Source organism: Canis aureus, chromosome 20 (assembly GCF_053574225.1).
Source record: "Canis aureus isolate CA01 chromosome 20, VMU_Caureus_v.1.0, whole genome shotgun sequence".
Taxonomy (NCBI): domain Eukaryota; kingdom Metazoa; phylum Chordata; class Mammalia; order Carnivora; family Canidae; genus Canis; species Canis aureus.
In genome coordinates, this window is record NC_135630.1 from 39,693,959 (window position 1) to 39,720,265 (window position 26,307).

Sequence of the window (26,307 nt, forward strand, 5' to 3'; positions counted from 1 at the left end):
GTGTTTCCCACATTTTGCCAGAACCAGGCTTCCCCTTCCTCTCTCTTGGCCAGGCTTCTGAGATGTCAGCATATTTTATACCTAACCCTTCCCAAACAGCTTTGGACGGTTAAAGAAATGGGAATGTACCTCCTGTCTTTGGCCTTTTGCATATTTTTATTTACCATTTCATTTCAGGGAAGATAATAGTGTGTTAGTTTCCTAGGGCTGCTATAACAAATCATCGTTAACTGAGGGATCCCTGGGTGGCGCAGCGGTTTGGCGCCTGCCTTTGGCCCAGGGCGCGATCCTGGAGACCCGGGATCGAATCCCACATCAGGCTCCCGGTGCATGGAGCCTGCTTCTCCCTCTGCCTATGTCTCTGTGCCTCTCTCTCTCTCTCTCTGTGACTATCATAAATAAATAAAAATTAAAAAAAAAATCATCGTTAACTGAGAGTTTTAAAGCATCATAAATGTATTCTCTCAAAATTCTAGAGGCCAGAACTCTGAAATCAGGGTGTCAGAGGACTGCACTCTGATACAAGGTTCTAGACAGAAACCATTCCATGCCTTTCTCCTGGTAGCTGCTGGCAATACTTATCATTCCTTAGCTTATAGCTGTGTCACTTCAATCTCTACTTCTGTACTCACATTGCCACCTTCTCTGTTGTTTGTGTCTCCTTTTCTCTATTGTAAGGATATTTGCCATTATGTCAGGCCCATCCAGTAATCCATGATGACTACATCTTTATATTAAATCTGCAAAGACCCTTTTCTTAAGTAAGCAGACATTCACTGTTTCTAGGGACTTGGACATGGGCATACCTTTCTAGGGACCACCATTCAACCTTCTATATATGGTAAGATAATCATGGAGCATGTGAAAGAGTATAACACAAATTCTTTCCACTTTTCACATTAATTCCTGGTTTTGTTAGTCCTGGTTAGTCCTAGTTAATCCTGGTTAGTGTCTATACTTCCTGAGCTCAGGCGGTATAATATTTTTCACTTTTAAAAGCAAATGTCCCAGTTTATCTACAGCTAAACTCAATTTTGAAACATAATAGTTTTTTCCCCCAAGACTCTGCCTTATATCAAAACAAATGTAATCAAGCAGGTCATTTTTAAAAGACTTTTCAAAATGTAAAGTCATTTTTTTAAAGATTTTATTTATTCATTCATGAGAGACACACAGAGAGAGGCAGAGACACAGGCAGAGGGAGAAACAGGCTCCATGCAGGGAGCCCGACATGGGACTCGATCCTGGGTCTCCAAGATCACACCCTGGGCTGAAGGTGGCGTTCAACCACTGAGCCCCCCGGGCTACACAAAATGTAAAGTTACTGAGAAACCTACAGGTTACTAAAAAGGAAATATAATCTGTTTTCATTGTTCTAGATTTCTCTTCTATATGACATAGGAAAGAGCTCTACTATTAATGTGATGACAAGGATAGAAATGCATAAACATAAAGGTTTGAGGGAAGTTCTAACCCTTGATCTTTGGTACTCTCATTGGCTGATAAACACTTTCACAGTTCATTTAGCTTTTCTTTTTTGTTGTTGTTGTTCATGGAAAGTTTGGTGACTCCTAGAAATATTTATTTTTCTCTTTCTGTAGAAAACCTGACATGATGAGAACACTATGGTTCATGATTTCAGCCACGTTCATAATGATTCTTTAACTTATCAGAAACAGTAACTTTAATTTCCTTTTGAAAGCAGGTGACTGCTGAGCACAGCCCCATAAAGCTAATTAATTATGGTAATTGTGTCATATGATGCTTGAAAATGGGTGCTCACAGAATCGCTGAGAGAAATGCTTCTATATGTAGTTCAGCAGACTATATGTGCACTTTTAATCTCTATTCTTCCATTTTCTACCAAAAAAATAATTTTCCTCCTGGAGAGAGAAATTGATGTAGGATATGGCATGCTTTGAGAGCCATGATAATCCAACCAAAGCCTGACATACAAATAGATAAATGGTCCTGAACTTTCTGGGCATTGACATACCTGTCACAAGAAGAAATGTATACTTTCCCTTCCTCCATTTTATGCTCTCATGATAGCCCTTGTCAAAGGAAATTATTATCTATTATCATTATTTTTAAAATATTCTATTGTGGTACAGAATCTGCCATTAGAGTAATAAGGAGAAAAAAACTACATATTTTTAAATTTATTCTCTGAAAAAATTTTTCTCATGACAATATAAAAGAGCACACAAGAATATAAAAATACTCCTATCACCTTGGTAAATGTTAAAGTGTATTGGTTTAAAAAAAAAAGTCAGCCCCCTGTCACAATGACATTGTGTTTTTAGCTTTTCCTTAGATTTCTGCTTTTTCTTTAGATTCTTTAGATCTAGACAGACAGCAGGCCTGTTGCATGTCATACCTATTCTCTGAATGGTATCAAGAACGGCTCAGATTGAAGATACTCTACATTTAGATGACTCCAGGAAGCACTTTAAGGAGCTTTGCTTCTTTCGTGGCAATGTTGCAGAATGAAGAACTTTTGCCATTTACTTCCTTTGTTCCTTGCGGTGTCTAACAGAGTATGCCACAGATAGCAGGTGTTCAGACATTTGTTAACATTAAATCTGAGAACAGAATAAATCTATTTAAGTAAAAGAGAATTGAGCTGGGCTTCACTTGATATTTCTGTTATGTTCATATGGTAAAATTTTAGCCATTTTGGCCCTTGTGTAACAATCCTCGAGGGTGCTATTGTCTTAGGAAAATAATTGTTCTATCCCCAAGTCAAAATGGGATCCACATGTAGCTCTGTTTCTGGTACTATAAGGATAATAAAGAAACTATTTTTACTCTTTTCTACCTAGGTAACTAAACATCTTTTGTTCTTACTATAATAATGTAAAGTACTCAAATTTTAAAAATATTATAAATGCTATATATTATTCAAATAGTTTTAATTCATTGCAAGTGAGAGATCTATCTCCTTTAGTGATATACCAATCCAGCTAGTTAAGACATTGAATGTTTATATTAATCTTTATCCCAATTTTCAACTAAATTTTAAGCCCTCAATGACAAGACTTATGTATTTCCTCTTTTAGTTTCTTATCAGCATATTTCAGTGGTGGACACCATACCCATTAATTGGCTGCCCCTGTGGACAGCATCTGTTGTCACTGTCCATGCTTGCACAGGACTTGGCAACTCTCCACATGCTTTCATAAAAAAAAAATCTTTAAAAAATCATTAGAACACAATCTAATAATCACTAAAGATTAACTGAAGATGATATACAGAAAGTATATCCACACTACCATAAACTCAGGAGGCCTTCATACTTTCCTCAAAAGCCTATTAAGTCCTTCTATCAACCAGGGGCTTCCTTTCCACTCCCCAGATCTGCAAGAATTACTCAGAGTTCTAGCTTGTTCCATTTTTTCGTCTTTGAGGTCGACGGTTTTTTCCTTCTGCTTTAAAATGCTTGCAGTTTTGTGTCCTTCAACAGAATTATCAAAGTCATTTTCCTGCAAAAAAAAAAAAAATCCTTTCAGACCACTTGCTTGGAAGATTATATTTTCTCTACGCATTACAAATAAGTAATGGTTATTTTTATTTTTCCTGTTGGACTTTTATTTTTTATTATTTTTTTAAATACTTCCTGCATAATTAATATATAGCATTATATTAGTTTCAGATGTACAATATAGTGATTCAACAATTCTATACATTACTCAGTATTATCATGGCAAATGTGCTCTTAAACCCCTTCCTCTATTTCACCCATCCCTCCACAACCTCCCCTCTGGTTACAATGTGTTTGTTTTCTGTAGTTTGGAGTCTGTTTCTTGGTTTGCCTCTTTTTCACTTGTTCATCTATTTTGCTTCTTAAATTCCACATATGAGTGAAATCATATGGTATTGTCTTTCCCTTACTGACTTATTTCATTTAGCTTTGTACCCTCTAGGTCATCCATGTTGTTGCAAATGACAAGATTTTATTCTTTTTATGGCTGACTAATATTCCATTGTGTATACATACCGTATCTTCTTTACTCATTCATCTATTGATGTACACTTGGGCTGTTTCCATAGTTTGGATATTTTTAATAATGCTGCAACAAAAGTAGGGTGTGTATATCTTTTTGAATTTATGTTTTTGTATTCTTTTGGTAAATACCCAGTACTTGAATTACTGGATCATGCAGTAATTCTATTTTTAATTTTTTGAGGAACCTCCATACCATTTTCCACTGGTAGATGCACCAGTTTGCATTCCCATCAACAGTGAATGAGGGTTTCTTTTCTCCACACCCTTGCTACCATGTTGTTTCTTGTGTTTCTGGTTTTAGCCATTCCGATAGGTGTAATGTAATATTTCATTGTGGTTTTGATTTGCATTTCCCCAATGATTAATGATGTTGAGCATTTTTTCATATCTGTTCACCATCTGTATGTCTTTTTTGGAGTAGTGTCTGTTCATGTCTCTTGCTCAATTTTTTTTTTTTCGTGGCTAAAACCCATTTATTCCTAATCTACATAAGGCTGGCCTCTGTAGCTACACATGTAGCTTCTATCTGCCTTTCTTTCTTTGGATGGTTTTACTCTATGATTCTTTGTACTGAGTACAAAGTCCAATGACACTTATCGCAAATTTGAACACTGTGAATTTGAGATTATTTAGGTTATTTGCTTTGATGTTGAGTTGTATAATTTCTTTTAGTTTTGTTGTTTCCTTTTTTGTACAGAAGCTTTTTATTTTGGTGTAATCCCAATAGTTTATTTTTGTTTTTATTTCCCTGCCTCAGGGGACCTTCCTAGAAAAATGTTGCTATGGTTGATGTCAGAAAAATTACTGCCTGTGCTCTCTTCTAGGATTTTTATGCTTTCAGGTCTTATATTTGGGTCTTTAACCCATGTTGAGGTTATTTTTGTGCATGGTGTAAGAAAGTGGTCCAGTTTTCTCAATACTATTTGTTGAAAAGCCTGTCTTTTTCTTGTTGCATACTATTGCCTCCTTTGTCAAGATTAATTGACCATATAAGCATGGCTTTGTTTCTGGGTTCTCTATTATAAGTAGTGCATATTTTGATAAAGAGGGAGAACCACTATGTGTCTAAGAATCAGAGCTATATTAATGTTCTAGTTTTATCACTTATTTGTAATATTTTATAAATTATTTATCCTTGTTAAATCTTAGTTTTCTCATTTTAAAAACTGATAGTATCATACACATCTTATTATGTTTCCTGTAGAAATTAATGGTAATATTTGGAAAGCACTAAGAATATGTTTTATGTTGTGTGAAATAAGACCACACACTGAGAATTTTTTAAAAAGTCTTCATCCTTCATAGGAACAATATTTCAAGAAGAAAGATGAGGAATACATACTGGTCAGCCACTGGATGACCATGGTATCCATATTCCCTGACACTGAAAATTTATAATTTATACATGATCATAGAGTAAGATCTTCTTTTTTTTATAGAGTAAGATTTTCTTTGAGAAGATTTTGCATTTCATAGTGAACAGGGAGAGACCTCGGGGCATTGAGAGAAGAGAGAAGACCACAATATCCTTAACAGAGAGGAAGGTATATCTTGCAGACAAAAGTAGAAAACAATGACTATTTAAGAGGCATTGATACCATGCATTTGAAAGAAAACATATTACTATGAGAGATTTAGGATTCTGCTAAGGAGTCCCAGGTTTATTTGTTTAGCAGAGTGAAACATTAAAGATATATAGTGGGGTTGCTGTGCTTGTTCTGGGCAGTAAAATGTAAGTACCTCTTTGTCAGTTGACCTGTTAACTTTTCAACAAGTCAAACTTCTATTTATTGTGGACACTGTTTTTGTTTTTTTTTTTCTTCATTGGCCCAGAGTGAGCTTCCAATAAATAGAATTAATATATCTTCTGCATTGAATTTTAATTTGTATAACAAATGGTTGCTTTGTCCAAGTACTTAATTGATACGATGCCTTGTTTTCATTATGTATTAAGTTCCTTACACTCTGCTCCAATAAATATCTTTATTAACAAAAAAAAGTAAAGGGGGTTAATTTCAATTCCAGGAATATACTTCAATTTCAGTCACAACTGTCAAATAAAAATGGGAAGGAAAGAATCTTATTAAAATGAAATCATTGATATTAGATAGACATATTTGCACATGTTATTCTCATTCTTACATGGCATGGTAGGAGAAAAGAGAGACTCCAGAAAGTGCCTCATGACTTCAGGGAATAGAATTAAGATCATAGTAATGAGATATTGGTTAAAGAAAACTATGTTAAACAAGCATTTAATTAGCCTTAGATGTTGTCAGCTTTCCGGCTGTGATGGGATTGAATGTTCAGGGTTTTCTTCCTCTGAACCTAATTTTCTTCAGGGAAAAAAGAAATGTTGTCACTGATAATGCCACCCACATTTATTGTTATAAACTGCTTACATTTGACTGTGTGATGATGTGTGTGGGGATGTAAGCTTGAGCATATGAGGAGCTCTCTTCCTCATTATACTTTACAAATTTCATTTTAAATGTTGGTCACCATATAGCAATCAAATCTGGACTCATCTCATCATTCAATTAGTAATGAGAAAGATGAAAAGGCCCAGTAGTTTGCACTTGAAATCAGATGTAGTTAAAAATGTAACATTTACTGTTTTTACCTTATATTTAAAACAATAATTTTAGCTTTCCTTGACTGAATACAAATCCTATATTATATATTTTATATGTAGATATACATATGAAATATTATTCATGGTATTTTATTAATAATTTTGTTAAACCTGTAATTCATATTTTACTATCATTTTACAGATACTGAAATTGAGTCTCGAAGAGGTCTAAAAATGTACCTAAGGTTGAACCTAAACATCTGCCTTATTTTGGTTATAGCTCAATTATACTGTTGAAAGACGGTCCACAAAAGGAATTTGTCACATATTTGGAAATCACTGTTTAAAGTCTCACTACTCTTTGCATATCTTATCTAGTTGAGTCAGACTTAACTTGATAACTTATGTATTTACATGTTTATATAAAACCCACGTGACTATATGATCTTTGAACCCCATATCTTATTTTTTTTTATAGACCCCTTGGCATCTGGCTATCAGTTATCATTTTTTGCAACTCTCAGTGTTTTCCCTCTTTATCCTAATTTCATTTCTCTAAACTTCTCTGAGTCTGGAAACTAGATGGTTAAGATAGAACAGAGAATCAAGGAACAGTTTTTAGAGTCTATGTATAGCCCAATGTAAATAGCAACTGAAACAATGTCAGTCATATTTCAGGTGCAATTATAAATGGGACTGTTCTCTTATTTCTCTTTAGTATGAATGTTTAGAAATACAACAAATTTCCGCATGTTATTTTTATATCCTGTGACTTTATGGATCATTTACCAATTCTAGTAGTTTTTTGGTGGAGTCTTTGGAGTATTCTATGCATAATATTGTGTCATCTGCAAATAGTGACAACTTTACTTCTTCCTAACCAGTTGGGATGCCTTTTATGTCCTTCTCTTCTCTGATTGCTGTGGTTAGGACTTCTAATACAATGTTGAATAATATTCCAGGAGAGTGGACACTCCTTATCTTGTTCCTAACCTTGTGAGAAAAGCTCTGTTTTTCACTGTTGAAGATGATATTAGCTTGGGTTTTTCATATATGGTCTTTATTATGTTGAGGTATATTCCATCTAAACCTACTTTGTTCAGATTTTTTATCATGAATGAATGTTGTACTTTGTCAAATGCTTTTTCTACATCTGTTGAAATGATCACAAGGTTTATAACCTTTCTCTTGTTAATATGATGTATCACAGTGATTTATTTACAATTGAAGCATTGTTGCATCCCTGGGATAAATCCGACTCAAACATAGTGATTAGTGTTTTTAATGTATTGTTCATTCAGTTTGCTAATGTTTTGTTGAGAATTTTTGCATCTATGTTTATCAGGATACTTTTTGTGCTTTTCTCTTTCTTTCTTTCTTTCTTTCTTTCTTTCTTTCTTTCTTTCTTCGGTGTTTTTATCTTGTTTTGGTATCAGGACAATATTGGTCTCATAGAATGAATTTGGAAGCTCTCCTTTCTTTTTGATTTTTTTGGGATCATTTGAGAAGAATAGGTTTTCATTCTTCTTTAAATGCTTGGTAAAATTTATTTATAAAGCCACCTGGTCCTAGGCTTTTGTTTCACACTATAGGGATCTCAGAAGAAGAAGAGAGAGAAAATGAGGAAGATATAATAGCTGAAAAATTCCCAAACCTGAGGAAGGAAAAAGACATCTAGATTCAGGAGGCATAGAGAACTCCTAACAAAATCAACCCAAGGAATACTACACTAGTAATTAAATGGCAAAAATTAATGATAAAGACATAATACCATTTGCTTCAACGTGGATGGAACTGGAGGGTATTATGCTGAGTGAAGTAAGCCAGTCGGAGAAGGACAAACATTATATGTTCTCATTCATTCATTTGGGGAATATAAATAATAGTGAAAGGGAATATAAGGGAAGGGGGAAGAAATGTGTGGGAAATATCAGAAAGGGAGACAGAACGTAAAGACTGCTAACTCTGGGAAACGAACTAGGGGTGGTAGAAGGGGAGGAGGGCGGGGGGTGGGAGTGAATGGGTGACGGGCACTGGGGGTTATTCTGTATGTTAGTAAATTGAACACCAATAAAAAAATAAATTAAAATAAAAAAAAAACAATTATCTTTTTCTAATAAAAGATTGCATGTTTGGACTCTTAAAAAAATTTAAAAAAAATAAAAACAGTCAAAGAGAATAAAACCATTATATACACGGGAAATCCCATAATGGTATCAGCTGATTTTTCAGCAGAAACTTGCAGTCTGAAAAGGAGTGTCATAATATATACAAAGTGCTGAAAAGAAAAAAATCTGCAGCCAAAGAACACTCTCTCCAGCAAGGCTATCATTCACAATATAAGGAAAGATAAAGAGTTTCCCAGGTAACAGAATTTAAAAGAATTCATCACCACTAAATCAGCCTTACAGGAAATGTTAAAGGGAATTCTTTGAGTGGAAAGAAAAAGCTATAATCAGGAGCAAGAATATTATTAAAGGAAATAATTTTACTGGTAAATACAAACATAACATGAGTAGTAGATTAATCACTTATACATCAGTACAGAGGTTAAGGTACAAAAGCTGTAAAATCAATTATAGCTATTAAAATCAGTCAAGGGACTCATAAAATAAAAAGTTGTAGTGTATGACATCATATACATAAAACATGGGTGGAGGGGAGTGAAAATTTAGTGCTTTTAGAATGCATTCAAACCTAAGGGGCCATAAACTCAATATAGACTGCTATATGCATAGAATGTTATATAGGGGCTTAATGGTAACCATAAATCAAAAACTTGTAATAGATACACACAAAAATTAGGGAAACAAATCCAAGCATATCTCTAAGAAAGCCATTAAACTACAGGGACTTCTTGTGGGAAGGGAACTACAAAACAACTATAAAACCAGAAACAAAATGACAATAAGTACATACCTATCAATAACTAGGATATGGCATTGCATAATTAATATATAGCATTATATTAATGTAAATAATGTACATTATTTGAATGTAAATGTGGTAAAGGCTTCCATCAAAAGATATAAGGTGACTGAATGGATAAAGAAACAAGACTTGTCTATATAAGTCTCATATAAGAGATTTATTTCAGACCTAAGGACACATTCAGGCTGAAAATGAAGGGATAGAAAAACCTTAACCTGCAAATGGAATTGAAAAGAAAACTGGAGTAGCAATACTTAATATAGGACAAAAAAGACTTTAAAACAAAGACTGTGACAAGAAACAATGAAAGACACTATGTAATGATATGGGTAACAATTCTCAACAAGGGGATATAACAATTATAAATATTTAAACACCCATCTTAGGAATACTTAAATACATAAAGCAATTATTAACAGACATAAAGGAAGAAATTAACAGTAAATAATGGAAGGGGATTTTATCATCCCACTTACATCAGTAAATAGATCATCCAGATTTAAAACCAACAAAGAAATAGTGGCTTTGATTGACACGTTAGACCAGATGGACCTAATAGACATATTTAGGCTATTCCATCCCCAAACAGCAGAAGACATATTATTTTCAAAAGAACATAGAACATTCTCTGGAAAGAACACAAATACATGGAGGCTAAAAACATGCTACTGAACATTGAATGGGTCAACCAAGAAAAGAAAAAGAACGAAAATACAACACAATGGCCTAAAATCTTTGGGATACAGCAAAAGCTGTTCCAAAAGGAAAGATTATACCAATACAAGCCTACCTCAAGAAGCAAGAGAAAACTCAAATAAACAATCTAAACTTATACTTAAAAGAAAAAGAAGGGTAAACAAGGGCCAAAGCCAGTAGAAGGTAGGGAATAGTAAAGATTAGGGCAGAAATAAATGAAATAGGGAATAAAAATAGATCAATAAAACTGGGAGTTGGTTCTGTGAAAAGCTCAACAAAACTGATAAATCCTGAGCCAGACTCATTGAAATAGGAGAGAGACCTCAAAGAAACAAAATCAGAAATGAAGTAAGAGAAATACCAACACCATAGAAATACAAAGGATTAAAAGAGATTATGAAAAATTACATACCAACAAATTAGACAACCTAGAAGATATGGATAAATTCCTAGAAATATATAAACTCCTAAAACTGAATCAGAAAGACAAAATTTGAGTAGACCAATTATTAGCAATGAAATATGATCAATAATCAAAAAACTCCAAATGCAAAAAAAAAAAAAAAACCTCCAAATGCTTCTTAAAAAAAAAAAAACAGCTTTATTGAGGTATAATGGCATACAAAGAACTGCACATGGGTCACATGTATAATTTGATGGATTTGGATCTATGCAAACATCCATGATACCACCAGCACCACAGTCCAAGTAATAGGAATATCCAATCCCTCCCACGAGTTCCTTGTGTTCCTTTGTTTTTGTTTTTTGTTTCTTTGTTTATGTGGTAAGAATATGACATTCTACTCTGCCATGTTATTCATTTTTCCCTTGGGTTCTAGTCTTACCTTGCCCTTTGAACTCAATATAACATTATTTCTAAAAGCCTGGGGGTATACCTTTATCAAATTCTGGCTTACTATTTATTCTCTACTTCCTGCTAATCAATTCTCTTATCAGTTCAGCTTCTCTAGGACCATAATATTTGGGGAGACATAGATAGGTAGAGATCCTCTAGGATTCACCCCTTAAATTAGAATAAAAGGGAGAGCATGTCTCCCCAATACTGACTCCTAAGACCAAAAAATAGTGGGACTTCCTAGAGTCTTTCAAGTATCCATGATTTTATACGTTTATCTTCATTTATTTTTTAACTTTAATGTCTCCTTGAAAAAAATCAGAAATAAAATCTCCATTAAAAAAAAAACTCTTTTAAAAAATCTTCCTTTTTTTCTCTTTTATTTTCAAACATTGCAGAGCGTTTTTTTTTTTTTTTTTAAGATTTTATTTATTTATTCATGAGAGACACACAGAGAGAGAGAGGCAGAGACACAGGCAGAGGGAGAAGCAGGCTCCATGCAGGGAGCCCAGCATGACTCGATCCGGGGTCTCCAGGATCACACCCCTGGCCAAGGCAGCGCTAAACCATTGAGTCATCCGGGCTGCCCCAGCAGAGCATTTTTCATCAAAGTCCAATTCTCAGGCAGTTTCAATCTCTCCTAATGCCTACAAATATTTAAAAGACCGATAAGTACAATGTGAGCCTTGCAGCTCATGGAACTGAAAAATGGAAAAAGAGCTCATAAGTTCAAAGCCTTTGTCTAAGAGGTTTATTTACTAGCAGATCTGTATTTATTGAGAGGGGCTCCCTTTGGTGTATCTCCAGAAGAAAGGAAAGCCCATTCCTTTTTGACCCATCTCAGGTCTTAGGAAAACTCTGCCTTTGCCACAAAGCCCAGTTCTAGACATACAAATCTATATAATATCCCTTAATTGTACAAGGCAATAGTGATTTTTTTTTCTATATCCCAACTCAGGTAGTTCACATTGTCTATGAAATACACTTGCCTCTTACTTAATCGTATTCTGAATAAAATATTTGTATATGTGTGTATTATATTATAGTTCTCTTATTATAATTATTATTCATCCTCTACCTAATATATTTTTCTACTTGGGATAATTTTCCTAACTTCACTGAAATTTGGTTTTCTTATTTGTAAATTTGGGCAACTGTTCAAAATTAAAATATATAAGTGGATAGCTCGAACTTCATAATTAATATAGTAGAGACATATTTTGTCTTAGAATAAGTTATAAATTAAACACTGAACCAGTAAGAATCTTCTACAGATATTTTTATCTGTTTTTCTATACTTCTTAAATCAATATTTATTTGTTTTTTCATACAGGATGCCAATGAGAAATAACCACCCACTCTTCTAGCCAGATTTTCAGTTATTTGTCAACAAATGGAAAGACAGGTTCTTCTACACATTTTTTCCCACAGGTTGGACTAATCTGAAAGACTATTTCATGATTTCTCTCTTCATTTACCTGTTAACTTCAATTCATTTAGGAGTAAAATAAACGCAATAACACACACACACACACACACACACACACTTTTTGGTCTACAGCTAAAAGATATACTTGTATATATTTCAAAAAATATGAACAAAAAGGTATATAGCAGTACCACTTTTAATAGACTCAACCTGGAAAATATGCCCATGTCCTCATAAGAAATAGAATGGATAAATATACTGTGGAATATTCAGAAACATTAATGAATAAAGTACTGACATACACAACAGATAGTACTATGGTTGAATCTCAGAAGGAAAAAAAATAAAGACCAAAGAATACATACATATGTGTATTCCATTCCTGTAATTTGCAAACAAGATATAAAATACTTCATAATTATATTACCATGTCAACACTTTGCAAGTAATGGAAAAATTAATCCAAGACGTCAACAGCAGGATAGTGGTTCCTTTAGGAAGAGGAAAGGATAGAGGCTGGGAATGGTCACAAGGAGCTTCTGTGATTCTGTCATTTTCTATCCATTACAAGGGTACAAGTGTACATTTTGGAGGATGTATAGATAGTTATAACTGTGGTTTGTATACTACGCTGTTTGTACGTCAAATGAGAAGTTCTTTTTATGTTTTATTATATGAAGTTGAATTGCTATAAGCTAAAAGCTCTAATAAAGTGCGTTTGAGGGATAGTCTATCTCTTGTGAAAACCACAGCTGGTTCTCAGAAGTGAGTTTTCCTTCAATAGAAAATTTGCAGCAAATGTACATAAGCCTGGGATGTAGTGTGGATAGACTGGTCACTCAGAAACTGAAGCATACACGCACACAGAAGGGACTCCAGGCTGCTAAGGGAATTTCATGATGTAAACCTTGGACAATTAATGTTTTCAATATATTAACGAAACAAAAAAGGTAGTTTTAGCTGCAATCCTTTGGTAAATAAAGAAATGGATATTTAAATATCAGTGTACTCCCTAAGAATAAAATCATGCTTAGTGTTAAGTGTTAGGAAAAATATGCAACTTTGATTATCATTCTTTATTTTTGCATTCAGCAATGTATATACATTTTCCTTCAAATTTCCAAAATTAATTAAGAGTCTCATTCATTTATTTATCACTTTTTTCAGCAATTCCCTTTTTGAAGCCTCTACTATTTGTGACATTCTGTGCTAAGCACAAAGATACAGAAACGAAAGATATAGACACTGTATTTAAGGAGCTTTTAGTGTAGAATGTTATGGAGAAGTTAAGTGCTTATTGTAACACAGTGCAGTCCATCTGCTGGCATAGAGTTATTCTGACTGCATTATGGAAGTAAGGAAGAGTGGCCTAACCCAGGAGGAAGAGGTGGATCAGAACAAGGGAGAGAGGCTCTCTGGCTGACAAATTGTGGTTAGAGACTGAAGAAGGGCATGCCCAAAGGCACTTTCATCATTGAGTTTATTCTATTAATTATTGTCTATTTAGTACTCATCCTTCAGTAGAAGACTTGAAGGGATGAAGTTGGATTAATCTTTAATCACTGAAAGCTGTCATTTTTTGAAAGATGAAATGCGACAGATCCTTGAAAAATAGGGAGATCAAATTTAATGTAGCCTTTAAAATAGAGCCCTCCTAACAAACAAGGTCTCCACGAAGCCGGCAAATTATTACTAAAATGGCTTCAAGACAATAACACTGTCTAGATATGAGACCCAGTTAACTCTGGTAGAAGAAGCTTGACCTTGTATTGATCTCATCTGCCTCTAAATCGTTATTGTTAACAGAACCCATGTTCTACTTGGTGGGCTATTTAAATAATTTACTAAGAGATCAAGTAACTCAGAAGCTATAAATGAGTGTGCCAGGAGAAAGACATTTACAATATAGAGCACAGGGGCATAGAAAGAGTTATTACTGTGCTGAAGAATATATTTTTGTTTATGGCTTTTTTTAGACCATGGGAAATTTTCATGCCCCGAATTACTGTCTTAATCTGCAAAATTAGAAATTTTATCTTTGCGCCTTCCCTAGCATTAATTGAGAAGCAGTATTTTTACAAATCTTGTGTAGTCGCTAAACCTCTTCTCTATGCATCTGGGGCTTGACGAATGTCTGTGAATTAATTAAAAGATAAAACAAAAGACACAAAATAATAAGATATATTATCTTACTTGTGGAAGAAGGCTTTTGGAAGTTCAGTGAAGGGGGGCTATATAAAAATAACAGAATATTAAAAATAAAATAACCCATGTAAAACTGGCCAAATTAAGATCAGATTATCAGAGAGTGGCTGTCCAGGGTGCAGATGTGCAGCTAGTAAGCAGTAGGTAAATGGAAATGAAGAGGACAGGTTCATCCAGTAAAAGGAAAGACAGAGCAGAAGAGCCCATGAAATGGTAATTGCTTTATTTATGCATTTAAATATGTATTGCCTACTGTGTTCTGGGTGCCTGGGATACTGTACCAGCATTCCAGGTGGTCTTATGGGTTAACTGCTTCGAGTTAACAAGCTCCTTACTTGCTGACCTAAATCCCTTGATCTGTAACAGAACTAATTCAGTCTATTTGCGGACCGCTGGCCTTGAAGAGTGAAGGACCAGAACTTTCCCAGGCTACAGAATCCAGCAAGTCTATTTGAGGGCATCTTGGCTTTCTGATTAGCTGAGCAATTTTTCAAGAAAAAGGACTTTTTTTTTAGCTTCCACAAATGATTTTACTGACCTCCCTTTGCGTATCTGTAGATCTGAACCTCTTTTTTTTAATTTTTATTTTTTTATTTATGATAGTCGCACAGAGAGAGAGAGAGAGGCAGAGGCACAGGCAGAGGGAGAAGCAGGCTCCATGCACCGGGAGCCCGACGTGGGATTCGATCCCGGGTCTCCAGGATCGCGCCCTGGGCCAAAGGCAGGCCCTAAACCACTGCGCCACCCAGGGATCCCCAGATCTGAACCTCTTTTGCAGAAAGAACAGAATACTGTTGCGTATCACGAAATAAGAACCGAACCCCCGCACACAGCTCCATAGCACTGAGATAAAATTTGTAGCTGGTATCATCTATCTGCATATAATCAAGACATGTTGCAGGCCACCGACCTCCCTTTGCTTATTAACTACCCTAAATCCTTTTAAGTATTCCTGCCCCACAGTAGAAACCTCTGAGTTGGCTTTTGGACAAGAGTCCACCTTCTCCCCAGGTTGCAGGCCTCCTGGATAAAGCTCAAGTTCCATTCCAATCAAAAACTCATCTCTTGAGTAGTGGTGTTTCCAGCGATGGGCAGCTAAACAATATAGTAACAATAAACCTATAAAGACCCTTGCCCTCATGGAACTTACATCCCAGGGGGAGTAGAAAATTCCCAACAATAATCTCTTTTTCAATCCAGGTGGAGTAGAAGTGATAGAGAATGATCAATATCGCTATATTGCTAATGCACCTTGTACTTCTATCTACAATGCACTGGAAATCGTTAGACACATCTTCTGCAAAGGCCCTCTGCCAAATGCCGAGAGAGATGAAATGAGATGTGGTTTGGACACAAAGTGCAGATTATCTGGGTAGCACAGATGTCTACACGCTCAAAGACTTTAAGTGTTTGGCTTGATTGAAACCACTGCTCTCTTGAACAGCTGGCTTTGGAAGACATACTCTTCATAGTGAAATAAAGCAAAGGTTGTTTCTCTCCTGTCAATGAAAAAATACAGACATATAATACAACTCTTCCACGTACTGTTTCCAGTTGGGCAGTCTTACATACATCATTTCACATGCTTGCACATATGTGTGTAGGAGAAAATCCAGAAATTTGAATTGCTGGGATAAAAGGTACTTTGGATTTTAAATCTAAGGTATTTATTCAATTTTCCTTTGGGGAATTTTATAAATTCATATTCTCAATGGTGATATTCATCCATGGCCTCAACAACACAGCATCATGACTTATGTATTTTGGTCATGTGCATAGAAGAAAAAAGATATTATACTCTTGATTTTTATTTCTTTGTGAGGAAATAATGGTGAGGTTGAAACGTCATATTTAAAAATTATTTTTATTTCCATTTCTTTGAATTCCCTATTCATAAACCCTTGGTTAATTTTTCTGTTGATTCATTAATCTGTTTCTTACTTATTTCTGAAAACCTTTAATCCTTGGTAATCTAAATTACATTTTTTTTCAGTTTGCCATTTGTTTTTGGACTTAGGTTATGATATTTTGCCATAAATATGATATTTTTGTTGAATTTATCCTTTAAAAAAACTTTTATAGCTTCTGTATTTTGAATCATGGTTAAAAAGGTCTCAGACCCTAAGAGGCTATAAAACAGATTTCCTATGTTTTATTCCTGTATTTTTATGATGTTATTTTATTTTCACATTTAAATGTATAATCCGGTTGGAATCCATTGTGATATTCAGTATGAAGAAGGATAGATCCACCTTTAGATTATTCTAAATGACTACCAGTTTTCTCAATACCACTAATTGAGTGATCAGCCTAATTATCCACTGAACTGAGATGGCACACATAAAACATAGTAAATTCCTATATACATTTGGGTTTATTTTTTAACTTCCTATTCTAGTTATTGATCTGTCTAGCTAAATATGATTTTATCGTCTTATATGTCTGTGATGCATAGTTATTACTGGGTTTTAAGGTTTAATATATATTTAGGCTGTTTATTGCTTTTTTTCTTTCTTTTTTTTAATTTCTTTTTTTTTGTATCCCTTTATGTGTTTTTTCAGGTGAGGTTACAAAGCACTTTATCTACTTCTGTCCCAATCCCAAAGGATATGAGAAAACTATTGGTATTGTTATTTGTATCATACTAATTTTTTAAAAAGATTTTACATATTTATTCATGAGAGACACAAAGAGAGAGAAACAGAGGCATAGGCAGAGGGAGAAGCAGGCTCCATGCAGGGAGCCTGATGTGGGACTCGATGCTGGATCCTGGGATCATGCCCTGAGCCAAAGGCAGAGGCTCAACTACTGAGCCGCCCAGGCATTCCTGTATCATACTAAATTTAAAACAAATTAGAGTTGACATCTTTATGTTATTCAGCCTTTTTCTCCAAGTACATTTATTTTATCTTTCTTTGTATCCTTTAAAAGGATTTTAAAGTTTTTTAAAAAAAATATTGTACATTTCTAGTTAGGTTTATTCCTAGCTATTTTATCTGTATAAAGCAATGTTATTTTTGCCAGGGTCCCTTCAAAGACCCTCTCTGGATTTAGTCTTTCTCTGATCATGGAAGATACTTCAGGCATGTTTCATAGATTCTCTGTCCCTTCCTGTCCCAAGTACATTCTTCCTTCAGAGATTAATATGCGTGTCCATTGTGGGGCCCCTGGGTGGCTCAGTCAGATAAGCATCAGTTCAGGTCATGATCCTGTGGTTCTGAGATGAAGCCCTGAGTCAGGCTTTCCCCTCAGCAGGGTGTCTGATTCTTGCTCTCCCTCTGCCCTTCACCTTGCTCTCTCTCTCTCTCTCTCTGTCAAATAAATAAGTAAAATCTTTAAAAAAAAAAAAAAGTGGCCATTGTAACAATCAGTTCTCTCAGCTTCAATAATGTTTAACTTTTTTTTTTTTTTTTAATTTCCCATAGCTTAGACTTGTTTAGGCTTGTACGCTAAAGCCTTGGAAGGCTGGGATCTGCTTTTAGCCTATGATCTAGCTCTACCATCAAGAGGAGAGAGAATCCTGGTACGTGTGATGCCATAATATGACAGTGGTTGGCCTTGCACAGGGCGGAAGTACAACATTGCTGCTCTTTGTCTCCTGTGCTTCTATGCTACTTTTTGTTTTTGTTTGTTTTCAGAGCATTGCTATCCTAATGCTTGCTCTTCTCATTTCTGGCTAGGCATTTAAGACCCCTCTTTCAGCCAGCCACTAAGCTTCCAGCACTACCTCCTACTCTTCCTATCCTCAATGTACATTTTTTTTTCTTCCCTTTCCTTCGTTAGTTAGTTAGTTAGTTAGTTAGTTAGTTAGTTAGTTATTGACAGCACTGGCTGACATCCTCCTAGCCATAATGCTGACTTTTGGAGAATGCTTTCCTCACCTTTAAGTGCAGTTTCTTCTCAGTACAACCAACTTTCTTGAGACTGTCATGTAGGGGCAGCTCAGAAAGCTTTTATCTTTAGACTGTACTTGGTGAGAGTTAAACACTAAGGATCACAACACTAGCAGGTGGTCAGTCCCCCAAACAGTTTTTCTAGTTGGGAAGGGAAGGTCCTCCCCTCTTCTCCTGTGGAAAGTATGAGATGAGTAGCTTGAGGAATGCATACAGTTCCAATAACACCATCCAAGATGATTTTCTCTATGGCCTCTGAAAACTTGCTCCTTTAAAGATGAAATCAGACATCCCTAAAGCTGGCAGAAGGAATTTCCATAGTTCTGCTTGTCCTATATATGTCATCTAGCAAATTGTTTTAGGATGTGAGGTTTCCAAGTACCTATTCTATATCTCTTTTACCTTTGAGTCTCAGCTAAACCAGGAAAGAGTGAACCTCATTTTAATATCCAAATACATAGAAACACTGCATTGCACAAACTTGAAGGTGAAAGTTCATGGAGTTCATTTGATAAAATACTCTGTTTTTTTTACTGTGATGCCCCTATTTTCTAGAATATGCTGTCATTTCCCAGAGGAACAAATTTTCTGTAAATTTTTATTCACTTAACGTTAATTTGAACTTGAGCTAAGCAACTAAAAATACAGGTGAATCAAATTTAACAGCATCAATTTATAATTACCTCATTATGTTTATTTCCATGATAAAGTTCTGCTATCTTTTCCTTGACTGGTTTCTTTCACATTTTACTTTTTTTTTTCTCTCTTCCATTTCTAGAGAATATTCCTTTCATTCAAAGTAGCATTCTTCAGCCTCTTAAGGATATCTCAAAGTTGACTTTTCTACATACTTGTGTGAAAAGAGTAAGAATACCATCGCTCAGAAAGAAGCTGAAAATACTGCCATGGAAATATTTTGATAACCATAGAGTCGCTCCTCACTTCATCATTTCTTTAATACAAAATGGCTGTGGTTTTCCTCTTGCCTGTTCATATGTTCACACATGCTACTACCACTGGAGAGACTGCTTTTCCACACCTTCCTCTGAGTAACCATCTTTCACTCATTCTTCAGGATTCAGCTTATGCATATATTTAAAAAATATGCTTAAAAATAGAGCTAAGTTTAGAATTCCATTATCGAAAGACATAAAAAACAGCTAATTTTAAATTTGATGGTTTTTCTCCATCATATCCATCATAAATTATAGAATATTTTATTTGAATGTTATTTAATCAGAGATAGCATTAAACATATACTATGCCCCTGTTAGATTTTAGACTAAAAATGTCAAAACATACATTATCCTTGTATTCTTTTTTATATTTTTTGCCTTAGTATGATTGGTATATAAAACAACTAAGGGCTCTATGCTATATATGTATCTAAGAAAATTAATGTCATAGAGTTTTAGTATTTGAAGAAACTCTAAAGCTTATCTGGACAAAATTTCTGCTGAATCCAAAAATTCACTCCAGTACGTTACTGTTCTATACGTACATTGACAGCTTGTCACCAGCTATCTGCTTGAATAGTTCAGGTGAAGAACACTAGCTTTTCAAAGAGGAGCTCTTCAGGGTAGTTTCAATTTTATAAAATCTTTTATTATACAGAACCAGTGTCAGCTTCCCTGTAATATGCCCACATTTTTGCTGTGAAAGCTAAAGAGTACCTGCTCTTTTAGCACCTAGGAATTGAATACCTGTTTTGTTACAAGGATAGGATCAGATATTCTGGAATAAACAAAAATAAACAAGATGGGATTCATACCCTAGAGGAAGTTAGTCTTGTGGCAAGATATTTGAAAATAAATGTTAACTTAAGATTAATATTTGTATTCTCTGATATTAGGTAACGTTTTAAAGTATAAAAATGTGAACATATATTAGCTGACAATGACAATTGTTATAGATGATCTCCTACTTAGGGAATTTTGTTAAACCTTTTTTTGCGTGTGTGCATCCATGCACCTTAAAATATATATTTTTTATTTTATGGAAATTTGGCAGGGTTTGAAATGTTAAAATAAAATATCTAAAAGTCATGGACTGTTGAAGGTATATCAAAATAAATGTATCAAATATATTTTTAAAGTTACTAAAATTATCTGATAATTTCAGTTCTGCAGAGGCCAAATGTGAGTTTCACACTACGAAGTAATGTAGCATTTTCAGAACCTAACACAACCTTTATATGTTTTTAATGGATTGGTAGAGTATGGATCACAGAAAACAAAAGCTCTTCTGTATTCTGTCCTGTTGAGATTACACTCGCTGTCCCTTATTCATTTCTGGTAACCACATTATAAAGTGCCACTGAAAAGCTTGAAAACAATGAAAAATACCTAAGATGATAAGGCATTTAGAAAGATATTTCAGAAAGAACCATTAAAGCAAATGAGAGAGTATGAGAGACACATGCTAAGTGTCTTTACATTGTGGAGTGGCTGTCACCTAGAAAAGGAAATAAGAGTTATTTTTTTGTAACTCTAAAGGGCAAAACTAAAACCAGTGTCTGAATGTCACTGGGTAACATGTTTCAATTTACAATAGCAAGAGCCTTTTTTTATTGAATCTTCTCTAATATAGAAAAGACTGTGTCATTGAAAATAAAAGTGTCATAGCAAAGAATGACTGAATATTTGTTTGGTGTCTATAGAAGAAAACTTCATGCCACATGTGGTCTTTAAAAGGACAAAAGAGAAGAAGAAGAGGAGATTATATTTAAATTCATACATAGTGACTTTATGGAATTGGAGAAACTGTCAATCTTGAGATATGATAATGAACAAAACAACAAAAACAACACTTATCATAATAAAAAGACTAATTTATATACACAGGTTAAGAAAAAGAGTATTGTATGTAGGAAATACCTTATAGAGAAATGGCCTTTATAAAAATAAACCCACTGTAATGGGGATTTTTTTCTTTAGGCTACCACCAATCAACAGAGATGGGATATACCCTTCTGTATGAAACAACTACAAAATTATGCAAAACATGCAGGACAATGTTTTTAAGATAGCCCAACCTAACAACCTGAGAGAATTCTTAGATCATGTCTCAGTGATGGAGATCCCAGGTGGAGCCTGGCAGTAACCTGACTTGATGAGATGATGCTGAGAGCCTAGGGAGGCCAAGATAACAAGAGAAAGCAGGGAAGACTAACACAGAGGAGATCGTTGCACATGGGTACAACTCTATAGATCTGCATAAGGTCCTCCTCCAGACTTAAGCTGAATATTTATCAGTATAAGTATGTGCTAAAACTAGCTAAAGGGGATCCCTGGGTGGCGCAGCGGTTTGGCACCTGCCTTTGGCCCAGGGCGCGATCCTGGAGACCCGGGATCGAATCCCACGTCGGGCTTCCGGTGCTAGGAGCCTGCCTGTGTCTCTGCCTCTCTCTATCTCTGTGACTATCATAAATAAATAAAAATTAAAAAAAAAAAAAAACTAGCTAAAGAAGGGAAAGGGTCACCCGAAAGGATTATCTCATGCTGATACAGGGCTATGAATAGTTCCTGTTCCCACCAGTCACAGTAGAAAATCTCATATTTCATTGGATATTGGATAGAGAAATGAGATGAATTCTACATCAGTATTGGATAAAAAATTAGCCTTAGTCAATATACTGGTCTGGTTCCACCTAAGGAAAAGAACAATTTAATAGCAAGACAAGACCAAATTGCTTCCCAGTCCTTAACTGTATCATGAAACAGGGCTCAAAATTATTTATAGAAGTTCAAAAATATCCAGAACTAAATAAAATAAAATTCAGAATGCCTAGCATTCAATAAAAAAGTTACTAGGCATACAAGAAAGAAAGAAAATATATTCTAAATGAGAGATAAATAAAAACTAATTGAGAATGGCACAAATGTCTGAACTAACAGACCCATCAAAACACTAATATAACTATAATCTGTGTGTTCAAATAAAGCAAAGATTAAGCTTGGTAAGTAGAGACATGGAATATAAAAAGAGATACATAAACATTCTTGAGTTAAAAGCTAAAATGGTTGAAATGAAAAACAAACAAATTGGGATTAACAGGACATTAGATATTGCAGAAGAAAAGTTTAGTAAAGTTGGAGACATGGCAATAGAAACATCCAAAATAAAACAGAGAGAGAGAAAGAGAGAGAGAGAGGAGGGGACTCTGAACACAACTTCAACTCCAGGAAGCCAAAAAACTTCTAGAAGATTTTAAATATGTAAAAAAAAAATATTTAAAGAAAATGAGTCATTTTATGTTCAAATTTGATGAAAGCTCTAAACCCACAGATCCCCAAATCACAATTAACCTAAAGCACAAGAAACATGAAGAACATTACATCATAATCCAGTTTTTAAGGACACAAATCTTTAAACCAGGCAAAAAAAAAAAATACAAATCAAGTGCTGATAAATAAAAAGAATACTTTATATTTGGGCACAACTCAAGGTAAAAACCAATATAGCAACATCTTTAAAGTATAAGAGGAAACTAGATGTCAACTAAAAATTTATCCCCAGAAAAGAAAGTTTTCAAAAATGAAGGAGGGATGAAGATATTTTGAGATACACAAAGCTGAAAGAATTCATTGCCAGTAGATTGAAACTAAAAGATTTTGAAGAAAATCCGTTAGGCTGAAAGAAAATAATGAAGAAAAATCTAAATCTACAAAATGAGAAGCAGAGTGCTGGAATTGGTAATGACAAGGATAAATATAAGTACATTTGAAAAAATATTTAAATTCTTTGAAATAAAGTGATTATTAAAACAAAAATAATCACAATGTGTTTTTATGGCTATAGAAGTAGACTCTTAGAACAGCTCTGAGTACACTTATTCATTTGACCCATCGGAATCAGAAAAGAGATAAATTACTTAATTACTTAGCTTATAAATTTTCCTTCACTGAGTAGGAAAAGATGTATAGCTAAAAGTCCTATTTCAGTATTTATTTACTCAACTTTTGCTAGATTGTGCCATAGGATTAAGCAGCTCCCAAATTCTCAATGGTTTACCACAACAAATATTTATTTCTCATGATACATGTAAATTATAGATTATCTATGGCTGTGTTCCAGTATGAGATAACACCCCTAACTGGGGCATTGCTTTTCTTATGCAGGAGTGAAAGAGAAGTATTGGAACCACACCTGGCTCTGAAAGATTCTATGCAGAAGTAGCACACTTCATTTCTACTCACGTTTAAGCATGTGGGCAAGTCACATATCCACGGCTGATGAGATGGGGGAAGGATGTTTAATCTTTTTAGAGGGAAGTCAGCAAAAAATGAGAACAATTGTAAAACTTTATCACACTTTCCAACACCCGATGACCCCGCTGAACGTGGGTCATTTATATGTATGAGGATGATAATTTGCCTTCCATATCTATCTGTTTTGATCTAACCATGTAATATTTTACCCTGGGAATACTATGCAAATTTGCCTCAATGTCTTTCTCTTTATCACTATCATTATTAAAGGGATATTCTTCCATTGAAAGGTTTCACAAAAAGTCTAAATGAACATACTAAAAATACAAGCAAAATTATGAAAACTGGGTAGATTTTTCTCACTTGGAAATGTTGAGTATATGGCTAAATGGAAAAATGAAACAGATTAACCTAAGAATTAAATTTCTATTTATTTATCTTATGGTAAGTGCCAGTGTCTGCACTATATACTTCATCTACACTATACTATTTAATCTTCATAATAATATAGGAAGGCAGATGCTTTTTCCAGTCATAGAAGCATATTATGTAAAAAAAAAAAAAAAAAAAAAAGAAGCATATTATGTCTCAAGATATTATAAAACTTGTTCCCAGATCTAGGATTTATATAGAAATAGGAATCAGATTAGAATCCAATCCTATCAATCATTTATTAGCTTGCTCAACTGTGAAACAATCCATGAGAACCCTTTTTAGTATCCCATGATATATAGAACAATTTTTGGGAAAAGTCCACCTATTAAGTGACCTGAATATTATACAAATGTAGTATTAGTTAAGGTAATTAATTGTTTGCTGTAAGACTGAAACCTCAAAGTCTGAGTGACTTAGTGCAATAAAGGTCTATTTGTTATTAAATAATGCGTGACTGAGTAAAATAAGTCAATCAGAGAAGGACAATCATCATATGGTTTCACTCATACGTGGAATATAAGAAATAGTGAAAGGGATTATAAGGGAAAGGAAGGGAATTGAGTGGGAAAAATTAGAGAGGGAGACAAACTGTGAGAGACTCCTAACTCTGGGAAACAAACAAAGGGTTGCAGAAAGGGAGGTGGGTGGAGGGATGGGGCACTGTGGAGGGCACTCAATGGAATGAGCACTGGGTGTTATACTATATGTTGGCAAATTGAACTTAAATAAAAACAAATGTAAAAAACATAAATAATGTCTAATACAGGCCAGGTGTTCATTTTCTATTTTTCAGTTAACTCCATCTAAACGCTTGCCCTCAATATGAGCAGGATGGAGAAGAGAAACGATAAAGGACACACTGACTCCTAGGGCAGGGATCAGAATTGGCCACATAACCTAAATGGACTGCAAGGAAATGGAGGCAAACACAGGAAATACTTGTTGAGTAGGGACTGCCTCTACCACATACGGTAACCATAGAGAGAAACATTTGACCACGGAAAAACACTTATATATACTTATGTAAAATAAGAACCAACAAATGCAATTTATAATTGTTTCATGTGCTTATTAAATAAATATTCTAATTTCCTTCAAAATCTAAAAATTATGTCTTTTACAATGAATAAAAGCTCTGAGCATACATTGGGCATTCATAAGGCTTAAATTGAATCTAGGAAAATATGTATTTGTCTATTCTGCCATAAAAGTGGATTATGGACTAAAGGATATTCAACAGAATGAAAGGAAATTCATTTGCATTTTAATACAGCAAATTGCAAAAGAACTTCCTGACTATTCAAATATGGGATCTCTTAAGTTCTTCACTGAAGCAGATGTAAGTGTTCCCACCCTTGAGAAATAATTAGGCAGTAGTTTCTAGGACCATTTAAATGTAGAATTTTCCTGAATTTATTTTCATCTAATTCTAGAATTTTATAATTTTTGTTAAATTTTCAACATTGCATAGTACTTATAACGTTTATTTTGTCATCCAAGTGTAGCATAGTGCCTTGGTGCACAGAATTAACTTTATGGGAAACAAGTCAAAGAAATAAATGAATCCATCTTCCACTTTCCATTGTGGTTATTTATTTACCCTCTTCTGATCAAGTATCCCCAAATACACACTGAAAATAAGCTCAGGAATTAAGAGACAATATAACACACATTTAAGAGAGCCAATGTCACTCTGTTAGTCTCAAATTTGAAACTGAGGTCATTGATCCAAAATCCAGGTCAAATGAAAAAGGAAAGGCTACAGGCAGCATGGAAAACAGAAAAAAGGGGTCCTTAAAATATTAAAAATAGAATTACCATATGATCCAGCAATTTCACTTCTGGGGATATACCCAAAAGAAACAAAAACAATATGCTGAAGAGATATCTGCACCCTCATGGTTATTGCAGCATTACTGACAATAGCCAAGACATGGAAACAGCCTAAATGTCGACTGATAGATGAATAAGTAGAAGAAGTAATGTGTATATATAAAATATAATTCAGTCATTTAAAAAGTAAAGACCTTGCCTTTTGTGACAACATGGATGGACCTTGAAGGTATTA

General features: G+C 34.5%; 1 long non-coding RNA gene across 16 annotated transcripts in view; it reads right to left on the reverse strand.

Moving 5' to 3' along the window:
* Positions 1-1,177: 1,177 nt before the first annotated feature.
* LOC144291720 (uncharacterized) overlaps positions 1,178-26,307 on the reverse strand; it is a 223,444-nt gene continuing 198,314 nt past the window's right edge. For 15 of the 16 annotated variants that reach the window (XR_013359136.1, XR_013359138.1, XR_013359130.1 and 12 more), the window contains one exon: positions 1,178-3,485. This is a non-coding gene — a long non-coding RNA (uncharacterized LOC144291720). The remainder of the gene's footprint in view (positions 3,486-26,307) is intronic. The other variant, XR_013359124.1, reaches the window with a different exon arrangement.